The sequence below is a fragment of the Tenrec ecaudatus genome, chromosome 1 (genome assembly GCF_050624435.1).
Source record: "Tenrec ecaudatus isolate mTenEca1 chromosome 1, mTenEca1.hap1, whole genome shotgun sequence".
NCBI lineage: Eukaryota > Metazoa > Chordata > Mammalia > Afrosoricida > Tenrecidae > Tenrec > Tenrec ecaudatus.
The window spans coordinates 182,980,353-183,005,291 of NC_134530.1; the positions used below are offsets into that span (position 1 = coordinate 182,980,353).

At 38.8% G+C, this 24,939-nt stretch overlaps 1 pseudogene; it reads right to left on the reverse strand.

The window, feature by feature from the left end:
- Positions 1-24,939, reverse strand: part of LOC142438979 (small ribosomal subunit protein uS3-like) — a 40,969-nt pseudogene that overhangs the window by 11,047 nt on the left and 4,983 nt on the right.

Sequence of the window (24,939 nt, forward strand, 5' to 3'; positions counted from 1 at the left end):
AAAAGTTTTGAACAATAGTCTAGCCAATCTAATATAGTAATATCTAAAAGGATAATATATCATGATCACTGACGTCTTCATTGCAATTTTTTTTTTCAAAAACGTAAATTACCACTATGCACATGGACTTTGCCAGATGGAGTATGCTGTTGCTGGGAGTGATGAGTCTGTTCTGACCCATAACGACTCACATAGAACAGAACACTGCCCCATCCTCACAAGCATTGCTATGTCTGAGGCCCTTGTTTCAACTGTTTTTCCTTCAGTTTGTTTCCAAAATTTGTATTCCAATCCCCAATATTTATTAATGCATTTTGATTTCAAGTTTTATCAATTTCCACATGAAGTCCTTGGTAGAATTCTTCAGTTTCTTCATCCTTATCTTTTGTGATTGGTGCACAAATTTATCTATGCTTTACTCTGCTGGAGGAAAATACAATCAAGAGGAATGCCATGGCATTGTCAGAAAGGACACCGCAAAACCCACCATGAACTACAATGTTCTATGATAGGATTCTACTCGTATTTATCTAAATTCAAGAAAATCCAATCAATGCCATTATTATTTAAATTTATTGTCCACTGGGATGCAAAATTTGGAAACAAAGCAAAGGAACAGTAGTTGGGATATACGGCCTTGGCTATAGAAGGGCAGCTGAAGAACACGATAGAATTTTGCAAGGCCAATGACTTGTTCATAGCAAATATGCTTTTATGATAACTTAAAAGGCAACTGTGCACATGGACTTCTCCAGCGGAATGCACAGAGATCAAATCGACGATATCCATGAGAAGAGCTGCTGGAGAAGATCAATACCAGCAGCTAAAATCATGACTGAAAGTAGAGAATCCCCACTAAAATGAAGGTATTTACTCGAGTTTTCTTCATTATACAAAAGCATTCAATTGTGTGGATCATGAGGAACCATCATAACATTGAGAAGAATGGGAAGTTCAGAGCTTTGGTATTTAAAATAATATTTACTATGTCAAGAATTAACAAGGATGTGGGGGAACTGGAACTGCTTTTGAAAATGCAAAAGAGGGTAACAATTTTACGAAACAGTTTGATGGTTTCTTAAAAGTTAAACATACATCCACTATCCATCTACCCATTCTACACCTACGTATTTATCCAAAAGAAATGAAAGCATACATTCATATACAATTTTGTACACAAATATTCTTATCCCCATTGTTTGTAAGTACTAAAGCAAGAGAATAACCTAAGTGCTATCAGCAGGTTAATGGATTAACAGTACAATAGGCAGACAATGTGATACTACTCAGAAATAATAGTCTATCAACTCATGATAAATAATGACAGGAAATGGATCAAAAATACTTATGTTCAATAAAAATATCCAAACAATAAATATTGTGTGTATTTTTATTTATATAAAAGTATGAATATTGGCAACTATTCTATTATAACAGAAATTCAGTTGTTCCTGGGAAGAGGAGAATATTAAAAATATAAAAGAAGTTACTGCTGGAAGTACCGGTAATTCATACATTCACTCTTACACTGTGTCGACGGTTGTATGCATATATGCAAAGATCAGTCTATCAAATTGTATTCTTTAAACACATGCACTTTATTTTCTGTTATTTAAAGCTCAAAATTATTTTAAAATATGGTCATCTCTTTTTATTACTGTTAACTTGCCATTTTACTTGTTCAAAATTGATCCTAAATTAAACCTTTGTTTATTGTACTTTCAGAGATTTATTTATGACTGATATTCTGAAAACGAAAGAAACAAGGTCACAGGGACTTTGGGGATATTACTGGTTCAGTTATAGCAGCCCGACCGAGGTTGCTATAGATTCACTATGAATTGGAATCAATTACCGGCAAACAACAAAACAGCATCATTGACATTTTCCTGCTGATTAAAGTATTTCTATAGTCTAGGTTTTATGCTTCATATGAGTTTTATATAGTGCTCATCAAACAGCCGTGAATCAATCATTGTAGACATTATGGAAAAAGAACGAGCAAAATACTACCGAAGAAAAAGAATAATTTAGGAAGCCTCTCACTACCTGATCTCAAAACGTATTACATAGCCAACGTAGCCAAAGCAGAAAACAGCTTGTTGTTGGTACCACCGACACAGTGACCAATGGAACAAATTGAAAACCCAGGAGTAAACGAACCTAATGACAGCGAATCTTTGACAAAGGTCCTTAAGGACACAATAAATGGCTCAACAAATGATTCTGGTAAAAACGGACTTTCATTTGCAGAAGAATTAAACAGGAGCCATATGTGGTAGTTAGGGATTATGTCAACCAGACACCCTTGGGGTGGAGTCAAACCTGTCAATCAAGTAACAGCCTGATGACACCTCCTAGATGTCATTAGTCTTTTGTATGAGAATGAGGAACTGGGGGAGTGGGACGAGGGGGAAGAATGAGGAACTGGGAGCTGCTCGCTCTCTGTCCCTCCACCTTCCTGCCTGCTGGAATCCTGTCTGTTTCTAGCGGTGATATAAAGCTCTTTCTTATACATAGATAAGTGTCACTGGATTTGTTTTTCCAGAGAACCTGGTTTAACACACCCTACCTCCTTCCATATGCAATTAGAAATATAAAGATCATCTATGGAAAAACAGCGACAGATACATAGGCCCTAAAGCATGGCATAAACACACTATCAAACATCACAAACCAAACACACAGAGAGCAGAAGACAAAATAGATTATCTGCATCTACTAAAATCAACACACTTAGGAGTTCAGAAAGACTTCACCAAAATAGTAAAAAAAAAACCAAAACAACCAAACAACAACAAAAAACCCTTACAGACTCAGAGCGAAATTTGGGGCATTTAACCTATTGGACTAGAGACTAATCTCTGAAACATAGAAAACACTTCTACAAATAAAAGATAAATAATCCAGTCAAAATTGGCAGAGAACATGATCAGACACTTTACCAAAGATAACGTTCAAGTGGCGAAATGCTCTCAATCATTAGTTACTGATGAGATTTAAATCTCAATGGGATTCCATCTCCCCATAGCATCAATAACGTTTAAAAAAATAGATGTAAGTGCTGATGTCAGTACAGAGGGACTGGACCCTTCATACAAGGCTGGCAAAGGTGCCTACTATGTAGTAGGCACTCAACAAGTACTTCTTATTTGAGTGAATGAATGAAAATACTAGGTAGCATATGTAGCCATTTATGTGCCAAGCACATAGTTGATACTATCTGATGCCTTTTTTGCACTTGGTGGATCAATTTTCAACCACACAAACAGCAATATAAGGGGAACGCTCAGAAAATCAACCATTTGGTATCAAAACTAGCATTTACTCAAGGGATATAGTTCACAAAGGTTAGAGAAGAAAGAGAAATGGAAATAGGAAACACAGGGGGGGAGATAAGCGATGGTACATTTTGGGGATTGCAATCTTTATCATGAAACAAAATGTGTATGAGATGTTGAATGAAAAACAGATCTGCCCTGCAAATGTTCACCATAAAAAGTGCAAAAATACCCATAATTTCTTTTTCTCAAAATGCCACATAGCTTTTTTCCTTTTAAATAAATTAGTTTACTTTTGTTGCAGCTGAGAACACGCACAGCAAAATATACATTAATTCAACAGTCTCCACAAGAACAATGCAGGGGCATTGATTACATTTAAGTTATGCATCCGTTCTTACTTCGCTTTCATATAACACTTTATGACTATAATTTACATATGATCAAATTGAGGGTCAACATAATGAAATATTTGACTAAGCTTATTCACGTAGGTTGCAGGAAGCCTTGGGAAAGTGCCTTTTGACCCTGCATGAATAGAGGGCTCTTCCATCCAGTCACACGCAGTTTTTTTTTTTTTGCAGCATTTTCTGTAGCTCTGCTCAATTTGCATCCTCCAGGCCTATTTTTATTCATTTAAGACTTTGCAATTTCAAGGTTGATTCCAGATTTAGACCCTTCCCTGTGAGATGAGAATCCCAAGGATGCAGAAGAGATTGGTTAGCTAATATCAATAATGTACTTCAAAGGGATTAAGCTATATAAATTAAAGTTGTTATTCTTCCTGTGATAGAGGAATTTTGGTTGAAAAGTTGAATTTCCATTAAAATCTTTCCTTGGTAAAATGGGTTATTGCCAAAGTCCTCTAAATAACTTAGTGGCTTAGTGCATGGTGAGAGTTTCTAAAACAATACCCGAACAGCATGAGGTGCAGGTCTTTTTCAAAGTAAAATAGGACTGGAAGCAGAAGGATCATGTACCTTGCAGAAAGGTGAGACATCAGCTAGGCCCCATGGGCTGTTCAAAGGGGCACCACAGCTGTGAAGAAGGGGAAGTTGGAATAGAGCCACATACCACATGCCTTCATTTCATTCATGGTGCAGACTGAGCACAGCACAGATGGCCCCTCACTTTGATGACTGATGATAAGGGCAGCGCAGAGATGTCATAGCGAGTAGGAGCACACAAAATGCTATAAGGAACCATGTGCCAAGGAGGGTACCGGGGGTAGCTAATGCCCTCTTCGCACCTCCATCTCAAAATCCATCAAGAAGTTCCAATAGGAAGGATGGTCAGTAAAGGGACACACAGGATCAAATGGGTAATGGTGTGGGTTGAATGTCCTCAGTCCATTAGAAACAGACAGACCTACTCCTTACTCTGCCAAATAAACCAACACCCTTTTTTCAGAGATTTTTGCCCCAACCCTTTGTTTTTCCCCAAAATTCTTGCTCCTAAGTTTTTCTGATCTGCTCCAAATCTATACTACTTTAGATTTTTTTAGGCCAGAGTAATGATTACTTCTTAAATCCTAATTTATTCATAGCTTACATCAGCCATTGCTTCTGTAATTAATAATAAATGGAATGTATCATATTCTTTTTATAGATAAAGAGGACTCTGCCTATAAATAACTCGATAGCTGAGAGCACTTTTGAATTCTTTGAACTTCCATTGCTTTGTGCAGGGCCTAGACTACAGCACATGTCACGACTGTCCTCTTTTTGCTAATCAAAGTCTTAATAGAGATGTCACATTTGATGTGGAGAAAGCAAGTCTTTAACTCCTAAGAGCACATTGAAATTTGAGACTCACTGCCCTTAGAGGAAACGGAGAAGATGGAGTATCTGAACCATTTGGAAATCATCACAATATTCATGGCAGGTGTTGAATGTCCAATTGTCAAGAACCCATAAAAAAGAAGAGAGGCTATTTGGATGAGATGCTGGGAATAAATAGCTCCAAATTGGGGGCAATTGGTGATCTCTGGCCCTCCTATCACTCTTGATAATGTTTCTTTATTCATCAGGGCTCTTTAGGTTGCTAGTGACAGCAACCAACTCTAACGAAGGGAACTGCTCCATAGAAAAGGCTCTGGTGGATACTTGAGCAATCCGCCAGGCTGAAAGAAGAGATGCTGGAATCAAACCTGAGGGTCTACAGTCAGGGACACAGAGTCACCAAGATTCCACATCTCCATCTGACAACTGCCCCCACTTGGCTTCATTCAGCAAACATGTCTGTCTACATGTTTGCAAGCAGCACTAGATTCAGACCCTTTTGTTCTAGAAACCTCAGAGGAATGGATCAATACCAAAGAAGGGTTATGATTGACACGTTTTGGATCATGTGCCAGGGGACAGAGTTTCTAGCAAAATAGGGAAACATAAACTTTGTTCTTCTGAAAGTGGAATAATTCCTACAGTCCACTATTGCAATTGTTCTGTTGCATGTTGGGTAAGGATGCATGAATTAGTAGAGAACTGTGAAAGTACTAAAATTAAGGAAGTATTTTTAATTATATAAGACTTTAAAAAAATATGCTCCTCCGAGGTAATTAGGGCTATCACATGTACCATGAAATGCCCAAAGAATAAGCAAATGCTTCTAAGAAGAAACACAAATGGAAGATTCCATAAAAGTAAAGCTAGTAAAACTTAGAGCACCAGCTTACTTTGAATATATCATAAATAAAGGCCAATTGCTAGAAAGGAAAATCATATTTGGTAAAGACTGTCAGTAAAAACAAAGGAAACCTTCAAAGAAATATATTGACACAATAGTTGTAATTATACACTGAAACATACTGCCAATCAATAAGATGCACAGGCTTAGACAAGGTTTTGCTCGGTTATACATACGATGGTTGTGGTAGTTACATAATTTCATGTCAGTTTGAGGATATATAAAAGTGTACGTGCGGTATACAACCTGTCAATCAGGTCACAGCCTGACGGTGCCTCCTTGTGGGTCCGACCTTCTCTAAGGAGGACCCTGGGATCTCTGTTTCTCTCTCTCTGCTTTCACGTTCCTGCTGTTAAGCCACTCTGGAACCTGCACACACCTGTGACACTTCCAAAGCAATTGGATCCACAAGAATCTGCACCTACCAGTCTGGGAAAGTTCTGCATTCTGCATCATTGCCTGTGCCTGTGTGATTCTAAAGAGGGAATTATGAACATACTAATAACTTTAGTTGGACTGGGCTTGAATGTTTTCTTCATATATACCGTATATACTCGAATATAAGCCGAGGTACCTAATTATTACCTGGGAAACCAGAAAAACTGATTGACTCGAGTATAAGCCCAGGGTGGAAAATGCAGAAGCTATTGGTGAGTTTCAATAATCAAAACAGATGAAAATAAATTACTAAAAAATGAGATATCAGTGGGGTAATGTATTTAAATATTTATTTTAAATAAAAGACATAAATAAAAGGACAAGTCATTTAACATTAGTAAACCAGCACAGTAAGTGGAAAATAGGTTCAACAAAAACAATAAGGTATCAACAATGATACCTTAAGAGTACTATTCCCTGAGCTCAATCAGCAACCAAGCTAAAATGTAAAGAATTAAAATCCTTCAAACCTGAATTCCTCATCACCATCTGTATCCCAATGCAGAGCTTCAGCTGGTGTGAGGTCATCATAGACGCTGTCCTCACTGAGATCGCCGTCATCACCATCACTGCTGTCATTTTCATACAGAACGCAGTCTTCACTGCCATCCATAGCATTACTAATACTACATTTCTGGAAGGCACGTCACACCATGTCTTCTGGAATGTCTTCCCATGCATCTCGAACCCACTTTGCTATTAATTCTATGTCAGGCTTCATGAGATTTCCTCCTTTTGTTAGTCGGGCTTGACCAGATGACATCCATTCATACCACATCCTTCGCACACAATCTTTAAAAGGCTTATTCAAAGATACACATCATAGGATGGCTCTGATTGGTTAGATGTGCGTAAACAAACATTCAAAGCCCTGCAGTGTCAGCGGGGCTTTGAATGAACAGCAGAGAAATGGCAATCATCCACGAGATAACGGGCGTTCGTTCCGTTACCTCGGGGGACCCCAGTGAGATGTTACACCTCATTGGGGTACCACTGACCCGTGTATAAGCTGAACCCCAGTTTTTCAGCACATTGAAAAACTAGGCTTATACATTAGTATATATGGTAATTACTTTGTGATATAAAGCGCTTTCTTAGACATATACGAGTATCGCTGGATTTGTTTCTCTATTCAACCCAGTCAAACACAATAGTCATGAGCTAGAGATGATTCACTCACAATTAACAACAACATGGTAATTACATTGATAATTTCTAGACTTCTTTGCCATTTAAAGGATTATCAAACTTCCCCAAACACTACGGACCACATAAATCTCGTTTATCATGGAACGCCTGGGATTCAAGTCTATTAACAAGTAAGTTGAGAATAAACTGTTAATGATACCTGCATGTAGCGGCCATCAAATTGGTTCAAGAAAGAAATATGTTTAATAATTCCTTTAAAGCTGCTGAAAGCCTAGAGAACTTTATGCACGGTTACAAGAAAAGTGCTGAGAAAACGCCTATCATAGACAGTGCTCACTGAGAATACTGGTTTCATCCCTGGTGGAGAAAAGCTAAAGGTTTAAAGGCAAATTCAATGTTTTGGTCTTATAATGCCTTTTACTCCTCATTTTCATGAAAAAAAATTCTTGCCATCATTATGTTAAAAAGTGGTTAAAATCCAAGAGAAAGTAGAAATTGCTTCATGAAATCTTAGAATAGTTCTACCATTTTAATTGCTAAACAAACAAAAAAAACACCACCCAAACTCACTGCCATCAGTTGATGCCAACTCATTACGATGCCACAGGACAGGGCAGAGCAGCCTCTGTGAATTCCTGGGTGGTAGAAAGCCCCATCTTTTTCCGGTGAAGCAGCTGATGCTTTCCAACTAATAAACTGGTGGTTAGCAGTTCTCTTTGTTCTAAAATTGCTTTTGAAAATTTAAAAATCATGCCAAACTAATTAGAGGTCATGATTGAAAACATTTAATCGCCTCTATAATATGCATCATTGTCATTTTATCTGAAAAATAAGAATTTCATTATGTTTCTTTCCAAGTATACACAGATGTCACGTAAGCAGCAATTTAAAAAATAGCAAAAAACAAAATAAAAAATAGGACCTGATAATAATTAAAAACTTGTCCATTAAACAATTTTACCAAAGAGGATTCATCAGAGGCTTAATCCCTGTGGGCCCTGTTTAATGGATTTGGTATTGCCACCCTCATCAATTGCCTTCTGCAAATAGGCTGGTCAGAATTTAATCTCTTACACCAGTCCCTCATGCAGATTTGGATGCTATTATTTGTAATCTTTGGATCACACAGGCTGGTGTGCTTCTTCCATGTGTACTTTGTTGATGCTTCACTTAAATGGCTGCTAATTTGAAGACAAGCCTTTAAGAACCCAGATGCAATTCTTTCTAATAGTCAGTCATCCTCTGGTGTCCTCACCACACTTTTCTATAGCACCGGACCTTCACGGATCTTTTCGTGAGGACAGGAATCCAGTAATAAGTGTCATGAGAACAATTGTTATTAAATTAGGGTTGGAATTAGGTAGAATCCCAAAATCCATTCCTATATTTATGACTTGTATAGGCCTTTGGTTCACTTTAGAGACGTCATTATTCTTCAATGTTAGAAAACATCATAAATAATCCTTTTGAGGCATTAGGTGATTCTATTCATAGTATCATTAATTTAGCCAGTGATATATAATTTGAAACTGTTTTTTAAAAAGGAGTCTACATATGCACATGCCAGAAAATTTGGAAGAAAGCTACTTGGCCAACAGACTGGGAGAAATCCATATTTGTACCTACTCTAAGGAAAGATGGCTTAGCAGAATGTTCAAAATATAGAACAATACCATTAATATCACATGAAAGTAAAATTTGGCTGAAGATCATTCAACAATAATTTCAGTGTTACATTGACAAAGAGCTGCCAGAAATTTGGACTGCATTCAGAAGAGGACATGGAATAAGGGATCTCATTGCTGATGTCAGATGGATCTTGGCTCAAAGAAGAGAACACCAAAAATATGTTTACTTGTGTTTTATGGACTATGCCAAGGCATTCCACGAGGCAAACCACAACAAACTAAGAATAGCCTTAAAAAAAGATGGCGGGGGGGGGGGCGGGGGGGGCGGGGGGGCGGCGGCAGGGATTCCAGAACACTTCGTTGTGCTTACAGAGAATTTGGACAAAGATCAAGAGGCAGTTGTGTGAACAAAATGCAGTTGTGTGAACAAAACAGGGAAGCGCAGCATGGCTTAAAATCAGGAAAGGCATACGACATGACTGTATCCTCTTATCACAGTTATTCAATCTGCTAAGCAAATAATCAGAAAAGCTGTACTATATGAAGAAGAATGTGGCATCAGGATTGGAAGAAGGCTTATTAACAACAAGAGATTTGCAGATGGCATAACCTTGCTTGCTGAAAGTGAGGAGGACCTGAAGTCCTTGCTGAGGAAGACCATGGAATACAGCCTTCAGTATAGATTATGACTCAATGTAAATCCTCACAACTGGACTAACAGCTAACATCATGATAAATGGATGGTGTTGTCTAGGATTTTGTCTTGCTTGGATTAACAAATGATGCTCATGGAAGCAGTAGTCAAGAGATCTAACAAATGGCACTGAGCAACTCCCCTACACAAGACCACTTTATCGTATTGCAAAGCAAAGATGTTACTTTGAGAAACAAGTTGCGGCTGACCCAAGCCATGATGTTTTCAATTGCCTCCTATGCATTTGAAAGTTGGACACTGAATAAGGAAAACCAAAGAAGAAATGATGAGTTTGAACCACAGTACTGGCCAAAGAACAAACACAATTGTCTTGGAAGAAGTACAGTCAGAGTGCTCCTTAGAGGCAAGGCTGGCATACTTCGGGCATGTCATCAGGACAGACCAGTCCCTGGAGAAAGGTAAATTAGGTGGGCAGTGATAGGGAGGCCCTCAAGAAGATGAGTGACACTGTGGCTACAACAATGGATTCAAACACAAGAACAATTGTGAGGATGTCCCTGGACCTGGCAGTTTCATTCTGTTGTTTTATTGGGCATACTGTCACTATGGATAATATTGTGATGGGAACTGACTCAATGCACCTAAGAATGACAACAACACATTGGCTTTTCAGACCAAAATACATGGATTGTTGGCATGAGTAGATCAAACTCTTAAATGACTGGACACTACTTACAAGGACACTGTGAGTTAGTGATCAGGTTTTAATAACACTCACAGAGGCATAACCATGCCTACCAGACTAATACATGTCATAAGAAAACAAGGACATTAAAATAGTAAATGTGTATGGTAGTTCCCAACCACCATTCATTGGGCAGCCTCAAGCAAGGATCTTAATTAAAGTCTAACAACCACCAGTTCCATAACCTTATGATAGCAGTCACCTGCTACTTCTCACTTTAGGGCATTTCAGTGTTAAATCCAAGGAGGATGCCAGTTCCTTAAATCTGCTACTAGTGAGTTTAAGATAAAGCCCATTTGCTTAGTGGCATTTCCACATCAAATCCCTCTGGTGTGGCCTATGAAGGATGTCATGACAGATGTGACTAGTCTTGCTATCAGACAGAGAGCATTGTAAAGTCCACTACAGCAGATCTGTTGTCTTTAGGTCCCATCAAGACAGCTCTGACCCATAATGACTCTATGCACAACAGAATAAAGCACTACATGGTCCTGCACCATCCTCACGATTGGTCCTGTGCCTGAGCCCATTGATGCACCCATTGAGTCATCCATCTCATCAAGGACCTTCCTTGTTTTTATGATCCCTCCACGCTGGCCTTATTTCTTCCAAGACAGATCGGTTTGTCCTTTCAGCAGCCTATGTCACTTTCAATATTCTTCTCCAGCACCACAATTCAAATGGCAAGTAGAAGCAGCTTCAAATGTAACCCTTTATCATATAATCCCCATTTTAAAGCAGTTTCAGTTTTTAATATTTCCTGCTTTCTTTCTTATTGAGCTTTTTTCTCTGTTTTGATCATTGTTAACTTTTTTCTTCTATTTAGTATAAAATTTTAGTTTATGAAACCCAAGATAGATAAATCTATAGAGACAGTTGTGAATTAAAAGTTACCTATAGACATGGCAGGGGTGGTTAGAGAAACGGGGAGCTAACAAAATGAGTATGAGAAGAATACATTCTGGAAATTGATTGCATAATTTTTTTAATATGAGTGAATGATTAAATTGTGTGATATGTAAATTATATGCCAATGAAACTATTTTTAAAAGTGATTTTGTCAAAAAATTGAAAATACAAAAACACAAGACATGACTAGAAAAATATCTCCAGAAAACATATATCTGACAACTTTTTAATAACAAATAAATATATAAAATAAACCAGTTCATGAGAGCCATGACCTTGAACATATCCCACTTGAATTTCAAAAATATCTCAAGAAGAGATTTTCTGCACTGAACACTAGCAACAGAAGACCTGATGAGCTGTGAGGACTTCAAGACCATCATACAGAGAGAAAGTAGAACGTCATTAAAAACACAGAAAAGAAGTAAGTGAATGTCAGGAGAGACTCTGAAATTTGCTCTTGACTGTAAAGTAGTTAAAGCAAATGGAAGAACTGAGGAAGTCAAAGAGCTGAACCTTTGAGAAGACAAACCAAAATATTATAATGAAATATGAAAAGACTTAGAGTTACAAGAAAAAATACTCTTGTAACATTCTAAATTCAGAAAAGGACGAGAACAAGGAATATCATTGTTGATGTCAGATGGATCTTGGCTCAAAGAAGAGAATACCAGAAATATGTTTACTGTGTTTTCTTGACTATGCCAAGGCATTCCCCCACATGGACCAAACAAACTGTGGACAGACTTGCAAAGAAGGGGAATTCCAGAACACTTTGTTTTGTTCATGAAGAAGTTGTACATGGATCGAGAGGCAGTTGTGTGAACAGAACAGGACACTACAGCATGGCTTAAAATCATGAAAGGTATGGCAAATAATCAGAAGAGCTGGATTCTATGAAGAAGAATGTGGTATAAGGATTTGAGGAGGGCTTATTAACAACCTGTGATATGAAGATGATACAACCTTGCTTGCTGAAAGTGAGGAGGACTTGAAACATTTGCTGATGAAAATCAAAACCCATCCCGCATCCCTCTTACTGGGTACCACACAATTAGAACCATGGTTTTATCTTTAATGAATGATGGAAATATAATATGGATTCAGAGGTCTGTTTCACCCACAGGAATTCTTGTGAAATTCCTGTTGAGATCATGTTTTTTCTTTAATTATTGCCAAATATGTGTTGGTATAGATGGATGAATGGATGAACAGACGTTGTCACACAAGGAAAATCATCAGAGAACATGGCTGTAGTTCACCCAAAACATGATCATAAAGAGCCAGGAAGTAAACATATAAAACTTAGTTTGAGGTGTGACATTTTGGGTGCCATCGCACCAACATCTTCTCATGGTGTCCTTGAGTACAGCAAAATAACATACTTCCCAGTCCTGCCCCAACATCATGACCGTTGTCGGGTTGAGTTCACAGTTGACTTGAGGGTTTTCTTTTGCTTCTTTGTCCCTTTGCTCTACAACTTAATGTAAGGATGACCAAATTCTCCACAATGGTACTAACAGGTTGTCAAGGGTTTTGTCTTGCTTGAATCCACAATGTTCATGGAAGCAGTAGACAAGGAATCAAATGGCATATTGCATTGGGTGAATCTGTTGAACAAGAACTCTTTAGAATGTTGAAAATCAAGGATGTTAATTTGAGGACTAAGATGTGCCTGACCCAAGCCATGGCATTCTCCATTGCCTCGTATTCATGTAAAAGTTAGACATTGAATAAGAAAGACTGAAGAATAATCAATGTGTTTTAATTGTGGTGCTTGAGAAGGATATTGAAAGTACCATGGGCTGCTTAAAGGGCAAGTAACATATGTTGGAAGGAGTAGGGTCAGAGTGCCGCTTAGAGGCATAGACGGCACGTCTTCATCTTACATCTTTTAGGTCTATTGTCAAGTAAGACTAGTCCCTGGTGATGGCAAAGTGTGGGGCAGCAAAAAAAGAGAAAGAATCTTAATTAAATGGGTTGACACAGTGGCTGTATCAATGACCCCAAATAAGAAAAATTGTTAGACAGGGAATACAGGACAGATGAACCCCGCAGGTCCAGTGGTGAGAGCAGTGATACTGGGAGGGTGAAGGGAAAGTGGGGTAAAGAGGGGGAACTGATTACAAGGATCTACATATAACCTCCTCTCTGGAGGTCAGTCAGTAGAAAAGTGGGTGAAAGGAGACATTTGACAGTGTAAGATATGAAAAAAATATCGAAGGCTCATGAGGGAGGGGGGAACTAGGAGGGATAGGTAAAATTGAGGAGCTGATGCCAGGGGTTCGAGTGGAAAGCAGATGTTTTGCGAACGATGATGGCAACAATGTGCAAATGTGCTTGACACAATGGATGGATGTATGGATTGTGATGAGTTGTACAAGCCCCCGATAAAATTATTTAAAAAAACAAAACAAAAACAAGATCAATTGTTAGGATGGCGCAAGACTGGACACTGTCTTGTTCTCTTGTAATAGGATGGCCGTGGGGTAGAACAGACTGGACACCACTTAACAACATTAATAACACAATATGAATAGAACCTGAAGACAATATAGTGAGTGAGATAATTCAATCGTAGAAGGACAAATATTGTTCAGCCTTACCTATACAAACAAGACAAGAAGTAGCAAATGCATAAAGACCAAAATGTACTAGTGGTTCCAAGGGCAGGAGGTGGGGGAAAAGAGGAAATGAGCAGTGAAGGAACAATCAAATTGATTAAGAATGGGGTTGCCTAGCCAATTATTATAATTGCTGCCAATAAGTTGTACACCTCTAAAAGTTGATGTAGCACAACCAAATCATTTCTGAAGCTGTTTATATATCACCAAAACCTCATAGGAGTTGGTTAATTGGTTTGGATGTTTAGATCCATAGTTACATGGAATAGTCCAGTTCATTGATTAACAATGGCTTCAGTGCTTCTGGTTTTCTTCTACCTCTTAGTTCATTGCATAGTGACTGGGGCCTTACAAGCTTGCAAGTGGCTGTCCAAGGCATGACAACTGGTCTCTATTCACCAGAAGCAGCAGATGAAGGAGAGTTAGACCAGGTCCTAGTCACTAGGAGAAAGATGTGAAATGTGTGGCCCATTGCATCTATGAACAACTGCCTCCTCTGCCACGAGATTAGAAGCAATGGGTGGTGCCTGGCTGCCATAACGGAACACTTTGATCAAAGATACCAAAGAAGAATACTGATCAAAGAGACAAAATACAGAACATCATTTTAAGTTCTCATGGGTGCCTAACTTTCTGGAGCCAAGAGAGTGGTGGATTAGCTCCTGCAACTATTGCCCTGAGGTCATCTTTCTTTAAACTTTGACCAAATATATCCCCTAACGTCTTCTTAAAGACAAACACTCAATCAGAAACCAAAAACCGAATCCACTACTGTTGAATTGATTCTGATTTGTAGTGATCTTGCTCAGGGTTTTTGAGGCTGTAAATATTTAAAGAAGACAGACACTGTGCACAACAGAATGAACCACTGTCCAGTCTTGTACCATCTTTACAGCTGCGGTTGTGTGTGAGCCCATTGTTGTAGCTTCTGATATCGATCATCTCCTTGTGGGTCTTCTCTTTCCCACTAAAGCTGATGGCCTTGTCCAGGGACTGATCTTTCCTGATAACTTTTCCAAAGAAAATGAGGCGAGGTTTCACTATCCTCACTTCCACATAGTATTCTGGTTGTACTTCTAACCAAGATACGTTTGCATGTTTTCCTGGAAGTCCATAGTACATGCAATAGCCTTCTTCAAAACAGGAACTCAAAATTCATCAGTTCTTCTGAAGTCTTCATTATTCATTGTTCATCTTTCATGTGCATATGAGGCAAATGAAAATATCATGGCCTGGATCAGATGCACCTTAGTCCTCAAAATGACATCTTTGATTTTAAATATTTTAAAGAGGTCTTGTGCAGCAGAGTTGATCAATTTAATATGTCATTTGATTTCTTGACTGTTGCTTCCAGGATTGTTAATTGTGGAACCAAGTAAATTGAAATCCTTGACAATTTTAATATTTTATCTATTTATCATGATGTTACCTTTTGGTCTCACTGCCATGAAGTCAATACTGACTCATAGCTGTAAAGTAGAGAGACTCAATTCAGTTACAAGGCCAGACAGGTAGCAAACAGCAATGTTTCTTTCTCACCTGGGTGCAGACAGGCTGATGCAGACCATGCGAACATCAGCCTCAAGTGCAGGGTCTTGCGCCCTTATATAGTGTACAGACATGAGGAAGGTGTTTGGCCCATCGTGGGTGGAAAATTCAGACTCCGGTCTTCTTGATCTATCTGTCTCATAAGAACTCCAAGTAGTTATTTTCCAGTGTCATCCTTCGTGGTTCTCTGGTTCCTTCATGTTCATCACTGTCCTTGGTTCGCTGGTTTCTGACAAAGGCACATTCTTTCCTGTGTGTGCAGAACTTTTGACAGGGTCTTCCTTGGAGGAGAGCTTTATAGGACAGGCAGAGTGGCAAACATTGAGAAACTTTGGTTCTTAGCAGACTCCATTAAGCCTTACAATAGCAACCCTACAGGACAGGGTAGAACTGCCCCTGTGAGTCTCCAAGACTGTAACTGCAGGAATAGAAGGTCCTGTTTCTCTCCCCATCCATTGGTCTTGTTGTGAGGATGTGTGTTGCCTTTACATTAAGTTGCAATCCATGAAGAATGCTGCAGTCTGTGATAACCATAAGCATTAGCTTCAAGTTCTCCTTGCTTTCAATAAGCAAGATTGTGTCATCTGTGTATTGCGGGTTCTTAATAAGTCTTCCTCCAGTTCTGAAGCCCTGCTCTTCTTCATATAGTCTGGCTTCTCAAATCCTTTGTTCAGCATACCGATTAAATAACTATGGTGAAACTATGCAACCTTGATATACATATTTTCTGATTTTGAACTCGGCAGTGTTCCTAAGTTTGGTTTAGGAGTACAATTAAGTGTTGGGGGAATACATTTAAAATTATTTTTTAACAAGAAAAGGTAAAAGAAAATCTGTTTTTCACTAGATTCATTCTAGGCTTTGGGAAAGTCCCGTAGCTTCGGTGCAGGGCCTTCTTATTGTCTGTTATTTTGTTTCTCAGCTTCCTGGTGGATGAAAAGTGCTGGCTCAAACTGAATCATTGCATTTCTGCCTGTATTATAAGCAGCATTTTGTCATCTCAGATAGTTTTTCAGCTTTTAGACACATGTTAAAAGCGAAAGAGGGAAAATGAATGGTCTGATATGAACTCACTCTTATCCAAACAGGTCTCTTGGGAACAGATTACTTTAAGTTTTAGCCTACCCTCTTTTGGGTCTGCTTCCAGAGACTTACCTCCCTAACCCCTTTCATTCTCACTGTAAACAAGTTTTATGAAATTTCTATTCAAAGTTTGCAACTTTGTAAGTTTCTTTGAAAGTTCACTGTCTACCCACCACCTGCATCATCTCCCTCTGGGTCTGTGCATCTTAAGGCAGATGTAGTGTTGAATAACTACCTCATTCATCAAACAATGATCCAGCTGTGGGACTCTCTGGTGCTCTAAATCACAAGTTAGAATAGGCTGTATGCAAATGGCCACATTTTTCTTCATTAGTCAAGATTAATGAAAAGAGTGTCCATTTAAGAAAAGTATTCATGCTTTAAAGCCTCAAGGATCACGAGTCTCAATGAAATACTAATTATAGAAAGATTGAAAAGGGGTCTAATCCTTAAGTTTTGATTTTTAAAAATTCCTCCAAATTATTAAAAGTACTTTTAAGGAAGTGAAACATAATCAAGCTATTTCTGTGCTTTATCAACTTTTGTTCTCATTATTCCACTGGGAAAAGTTATTGTATTTATAATGTGACAAAACTTTCCTGCTTCCCATTAGTGAATTATACATGAATCATCATAGTACAGTTTAACAAGTACTCTCAAAGGGGAACCCAGATCAATGATAAGAAATCCCTAGAATGTCTACAAGACCCCTGAGAGTCTTTCCAGTTACAATTCCTACTGACATTAGTAATAATTCTGATTTCTAACACTATACATAAGTTTTGTAATTTATATAAATGTAAAGGCTCAATATGTATTTATTTTGTCTTGCATCTTTCATAGTGGTTTTTTACTTGGGCTGAGACTGGCAAGGTAAGTAATTCAAAATCGTTGGCTGCTTCCCAAGAGAAGGATGAAATTTTCTGATCCCGTAAATATTTACAGTCTCAGAAACACAAAAGGCACTTCTATCGGGGCTCTATGGGTCAGAATGTACCCACGAGCAGTGGTTTTTTTTCCCCTTTCTTTCTTCCATTCAACATTAGGTTGAGTGACATTTATCCATGATGATGAATGTCACAGTAATTTGATCTTCTCATTACTATTTAGAACACCTTATTTATCCATTCTAGGAGCCCTAGTGCCATAGTGACTATGTGTTGGCCGAATAAAATGCAAGGCCAGCAGTTGGAAAACATCAGCCAGCTCTGTGGGAGGAAGATGAGACTTTCTACTCCCGTAAAGAGCTACAGTCTCAGAAACTCACAGGGGCAGTTCCACTCTGTCCTATCGGGTGACTCTGAGTCAAAATTGATTCAATAGCAGTCAGTTTGGATTTGTGTGTGTGTGTGTGTGTGTGCGTGTGTGTGTGTTTTCTAGTAATGCTCATTTTCTATTGATCCTGCATCTGACCTGTCAATCTCTGCTTTCTGATTCTTGGATGTGAGCCAGTAGCCTGCCATCTGAGCTGCCAAATTAAGATCTTCAATCCCTGAAAACACGTGAATCCATAGAAGCCTCTATCCTGACATCCGACTTAAGGATGTAAGTCAGTTTCCAGCCTCAACAACAGTGTGAGCCATTTCGAAGTCATATTTGACTATTGAAACTGACTTATCTGTAGGAATGAAAAGGACCTGCGATTATAAATGCAAATTGTGGCACTTACTCAACAAAGATTGAGTGAGATTGGTTACCATAACAGACAATGCAGTAATCCGAATAGTCTGACTTGAATGAGCTTATGACATTGACTACATAGACATGGTTTCCCTAAAAGTAAATTAAATTTTTTTTGCCAAATATTTACTTTATAGGTCCAAGCAGAAGAATTCTAGGTCAAGGGAATGCTAGTTTATCTTAAGTTGACAGAATACAGGGTCATGTCCACTTAACCAATTCCAATTCTTGAGGCATTTTACAGACCCACAGCACCTAGAATGAAGGATAGGTCCAATCCCCTGTATAAAGGACCCCACTGCCCTGCCAAAGATTTACACTGTCAATCTTTCTCCCAGTCTTCCCCAAAGTAATCTATAGATTCAGATTTTTCTGGAACTACTGACACTGGCTCTTAACTGACACTATTTCCAGGAGACCCACAGTGTTACAGAGGGCCCACTAGTCAGAGAGGGGCCTGGGAAAGTCAGAATATTAATACAGTCTTAGCTAAGGCCCATTTCACAATTAGTCCAACGACTAACAGAACACCATATTGGACCTCTGATGAGTGAAACAAGGAATATTATGATATGAAAAGCCAAGAGGAGACCACTAGACTTGTCTTTACCCAGGAAAATAGTGACCCTAAAGCAATACCACATTTATGGAGGAATTGTAGAAGTTAGTGTCACTCATAAGGAGTTGAAGGATACAAAGTGATGGTTCCTACCACATTCATACTCAATGCATCTTTTTGACCTGTCCAAAAAAAAGAAGAAGAAGAATTTTGAAGGACAATAGATTATCATAAACTTTTCCAGATAGTGACTCCAATTGCAGTTGCTGTTATAAATATGATTTTGTTGCTTGGGAAAATTAATCTATCACCTAGAACTCAGTAATTGGTCTGCCTAATATCTCTGACTCCAGACCTGTTTTGAAGAATCACCAAAAGAAGTTTGTTTTCAGCTGGCAAGGCAAGCAGTATTCCTTCATTAGCATAATGTAGTTCTGTGCTACAACAGAACTACATTAACTCTCCATCTTTATGTCATAACTGACCTTGACCTCCTTTGCTTTCTACAAGGTATCATTATCATACTTGTTCTTTACATTGATGACATTATGCTTGTTGGATCTAGAACTCTAGAGTCGTTGTTAATTATTTATATTTCCATGCTAGCGGATGAGAAAATAACCCCCCAATTCAGTTGCCTTCCACCTCAATGAAAAATCTAGGGATCCAGTGGCATGGGGCATGTCAAAACATTCCACCTAAAGTGAGCAAGTCCTTACATCTGGCTCCTCCTACAACTAAAAAGGAGGCACACTGCCCGATTGACCTCTTTGTGTTTGGGAGGCGATACACCTCTCATGTGTATATGTTACTGTAGGCTACTTAATCGATTGGAAAGCTTGCAAGTTTTGAGAGAGCGACAAAACAAGAGAAGGCTCTGAAAACATTCAGGATGCTGTACAAGCCCCTCTGGGTCCTGGGCTACACGATCCAATTGATTAAATAGTGCTTGAGAGAGAATGAGCACATGTTTGTTTTCTTTCCTCCTTTATTCATTACTTAGAAAACATAAGGGTCAAATGGGGCTAGTGTCTTCACGGCTCTACACCTATTTGTTGTGTCAAATTAAGCATGGTATGACTTGATAATTGACTTAATTTAGAGAATATGTATGGTATATATAATAGTTTACAGAGATATATACAGGTGTCAAACTGATAACTGTTGGACTGTGATGATTAACGTTATGCTTCAATTTGACTAGACTGTTTCTTGGTAATTTGGTATATATTGGACTAATTTTCTTTCCATATGTAGTATAATATAGTTTACCTCCATTGTGCGACTGTATGCGATCAGATGGTTCAAGGATGCTAATTTCATCATTCCTATTCAATATTGTGCTGGAAGTTTTTGCCAGCACTTTCAGATAAGAAAGGGAAATTAAGGGAATTCTAACTGACAAAGAAGTGAAACCCTTTATATGAAGATGATAAGATCCTATACATAGAATCTTAGCAAAAAATTGTTTTGGGAAATATTTGGAAGATTCTGCACAGTGTCAACATACAAGATCAACATAAAAAAATTAGTTGGATTCCTTTATACTAGCAAAGAGAGCTCTTAAAAGGAATTCAATACCATTTCAATAGTCACCCAAAAGGTGAGCTGCTTAGAAATAAATCTAACCAGAGAAAAGCAGACCTGTACACACTATAAAATATTATAACAAGGAACCCAAAGAGACCTATGTCAGTGGACAGACATGCCTCCACATGCCATCCTTCATAACCCTAGTCTAGTACCAATCATCCCTTGCATGGTACACGATTTCTCTGCTGGGTTCAATAAATTGTCGCAATGGCTATTCAGAGCTCATAAACAGTCCTCATAATTATGAGGTTTATTAAACAAGCATAGAGTTCCCAAAATGTTAAGGATATAGTTCTTCTCCCCGCCTCCCCTTCACACCACACACACACACACACACAATGCCTCTTCTGGCGTGCTGGCAGGCATATCTTTCTCTGGTCCTTGGCCTCTCAACTACCTGGTCCCTTGACCTCTGATGATCTGTTCTGTAAAACTTCACCAAATCTCAATAAACACTTTTAAGTTCATTCATTTCCTTGAGGATGTGCCCTATATCTAATATTAAAAAATAAAAATGGAATTTTTTCAAAGCTATGTATTTAAATTTTTCTACAAAACTACCTTATCACCTTAAAAATACTTTCCACCAATGAAGCCTGAACATGATCGTGGGACAGAAGGAAAGCAAAATGAAAGAGAGGAAAGAACTAGGAGGCAAAGGGCATTTACAGAGGCATGTACATATGTTAATATATTTATATATGATGATAGGGAAATAGATCTATGTACATATATTTATATGTTAAGTATCACGGTAGCAGATGGACATTGGGCCTCTACTTAAGTAGTCCCTCATTCAATGCAAGAACACTTTGTTCTAATAACCCGACATTCTGTGATGCTCACCTTCCCGACATGATTGCTGAAGACAAAGCAGGTGCATAAGCAAATGTGATGAAGAAAGCTGATGGTGCCCGGCTATTAAAAAAATATAGTGTATGGGGTCTTAAAGGCTTGAAGAGAAACAAGAGGCCATCTAGTTGAGAAGCAACAAAGCCCACATAGAAGAAGCACACAGTCTGTGTGATCACGAGGTGTTAATAGGATCAGGTATCAGGCATCAAAGAACAAAAAATCATATTAAAGTGAATGAGGGTGTGTGTGGAGTGAAGACCCAAGGCCCATCTGTAGACAATTGGACATGCCCTTACAGGAGGGTCACAGAAAGAGATGACCCAGTAAGGGTGCAGAATAGCACAGATTAAACCTAAAACTATCTTCCAGTTCTTTAATGCTTCTTCCCTCCACTATCATGACCCCAATTCTACCTTACAAATCCAGCTAGACCAGAGCATGCACATGGGTACAGATAAGAGCTGGAAACACAGGGAATCCAGGACAGAAACACCCCTCAGGACCAATAATGAGAGTAGTGATACCAGGGGGAAGGTGGGGAAGAAAGGGGGAACTGATCAAAATAATTTACATATATCCCCTTCCCGGGGGGGGGGGTGGACAACAGAAAAGTGGGTGAAGGGAAGGTGAGCATCACAGAATGCCGGGTTATTAGAACAAAGTGTTCTTGCATTGAGGGAATGAGGGACTACTTGAAGGGGGACAGTGGGCAGTGTAAGACATGACAAACTAATAATAATTTATAAATTATCAAGGGTTCTTGAGGGAGGGAGGGTGGGGGAGGGAGGGAGGGAGGGGAAAAATGAGCTGCTACCAAGGACTCAAGTAGAAATAAATGTTTAGAAAATGATGATGGCAACATATGTACAAATGTGCTTGACACAATGAATGTGTGTATGGATTGTGAGAAGAGCTGTATGAGCCCCCAATAAAACGATGAATAATAATAATAAAATAAAAAGACATTTACAATAAAAATGTATTCTCTGTTAAACTTAATACATGTGTCAAATCTGTGATTCCATTCTTGGAAACAGTTTTCAAACTCATCTGTTTGATGGCTGACAGCACCTCCCTCGTTTTTTTTTCTTCACCTTTTCTAAGTCATCAAATCACACTCTTCATTCATGGAAACAAAAAGAAGACACACGGAATGAGGTCAGGTAAGTATGGTACGTGGGGCAAGAGAAACATGCTGCTTTTTGCCAAAAACTGACACACTGAGATGACTGTGTAATCAGATGCATTGTCATAGTGGCAAAACCAGTCCCCCATCTGCCACAAATCTGGCCTTTTTTTGTCGCACATGGTTGTACTGTCTTTTCAGGACCTCTAAATAGAAAGCTTGATCAACAGTCTGACTTAGTGGAATGAATTCTAAATACACAATGAGTTGACGTTTTCATCTGTTTGGGAACTTGACAGACACCCAGAACAAGGTTTGTCGTCAATCAATATTTTACCTTTTTTGAAATGAGAAAACCACTGATATATTTGAGTTTTCCCCATAGCACTGTCCTTGTAAGCTGTGTCCAACATCATAATAGTTCCCACATCATTTTTTTCCTTAATAGGAAACTATATTTCACAGCTGCATGGTGTTCTCTTAAATTGGTGTTCTCTGAAATTGGCCATCACAAAAAAAGAGGTGCAAGTGAAACTGCTTTTACAAAAAAAATTCACTGTGACCAGAGAGAACCTTCCCAGGCAACACCACTGGGTGCACTAACTCAGAGCGAGTTGCTCGATGCTCACCTATGGGGGAAATTGTGTACTAAAATGTGTACTAAAGCTCTGCCCAGTAAAGCTTTTCTCCCCGTTTTTCTCCCTGGTTTTTTTTTGGGGGGGAGTACTCCCCTTGTATTCTGGCAAGTAATTTCTTTCTGGATCCTGCATTCAACTCTCCCTCCTACAACTTTGGTTTCTTGGGAAGTAAGCCAGCAGTCTGCCAAGAGACCTACTAATTTTAGGTTCCTCAGCCCCTGAAACCACATGAGTTAGGGGGAGCCTCTGGTCTGATGTCTGACCCCGGGATTGGGAACTGTCAGCCTCTACCACTATGTAAGGCATTTACTAGAAATCTCAATCTCTCTCTCTGTCTCTGTCTCTGTCTCTCTCTCTCTCTCTCTCTCTCTCTCTCTCTCTCTCTCTCTCTCTCTCTCTCTCTCTCTCTCTCACATACACACACACACACACACACACACACACACACACACACACACACACGCTTCACTGGGTTTGCTCCGCTACAGAAAATGGGTGGCAAGTAGAATAAGTTTAAGAAGACTTGCTCTGGAGAACCCAGCGTAAGACAGACTGCTAATAGGTACTTCTTTGGAAATTTAACCACCTTGAATATTTCACCCATTTCAATAGCAGCGATAAATATCTTTGAACATACATTTTTGTGGAGTGTTTCTTTGACTCCTTCCTGGATAGGATTTTAAAAGCATAGTTTCTGGGTAAAGGATGTAGATCTTTCTAAGGTACTGAAATAGTTTTTGCTGTATTATTTCCAGAAAAGTTTGGCTATTTACATTGCAGTACTGATACTTGGTTTTAAGTGAATATCTGGAACTTTATGGGTCTGTTTTGTTGTTGTTTTTAATTCAAGAAGAAACCGGAAAATAGTCGTTCTTTGGGAAAGGTACTTCTTCACTCATCCAACCATAGCTGTATCAAGGGAATTTTACTTTACTCTTCACGTCAGCGAAAGATCACTTTGGACTTAGTTCAGAATGTATCAGATTTCATCCACAAAGGACTTTTGTTCCCAGAAACATGGGTCCATTTATGCCAAAGAGGGGTTTCCGGGAAATTCATGTTTTAACTTCAAGTGCAATCTGTTTGATAATTGCTGAAATTGATGTCTAGTGATCAAAGACTCCCGAGCAGGAAGTAACAGCGTTTGCACGTCTTTTGCTGCTTCCAACAGGGAGCGATAGGGGCTGCGAATCTTCTGTTAAGATCCATTAGGAAGGCATCGTTTGAAGGTGTGTACTAAGAGTCCATTTACGGCTTGGATCAGTTCTTGTTGGGCAAAATAATAAAAACACTCAGGTGGGTTACTTTTTAAAGAGCTACAAGGATATGGGGTGGTCTAGGGGAACCTCAACCAGGGAGGCTGCCTTCAAATTACCAGACTCATCTATTATGAACTGTTGAAAGGAGAAAGAAAAACAAATAATAAAGTTCCAAAATAAAGTTTATTTTATCAAAATTAAAACTGCTTCCTTCTCTCCACTTCAGAGTAACCTTGAGATGGAATAGTCTGAGGATTAGATGGCTATAATTCTTTAGCAGTTAGTTCCACAGCAGGAGGTGCCTGCTACAGTCAAAATTATAGGGTTAGGAATGTTCACAATTCAGAGACCTGATTGGCTGACCATCCCTGAGGGCTTTAGAATCAAATATTTGTACATCCAAATGGGAGCAAAGAAAGGAAAATGGTTCATAAAGAGAGTCCCAGGGCATGTATTATTGAAATAACAGATGGAAATATTATAT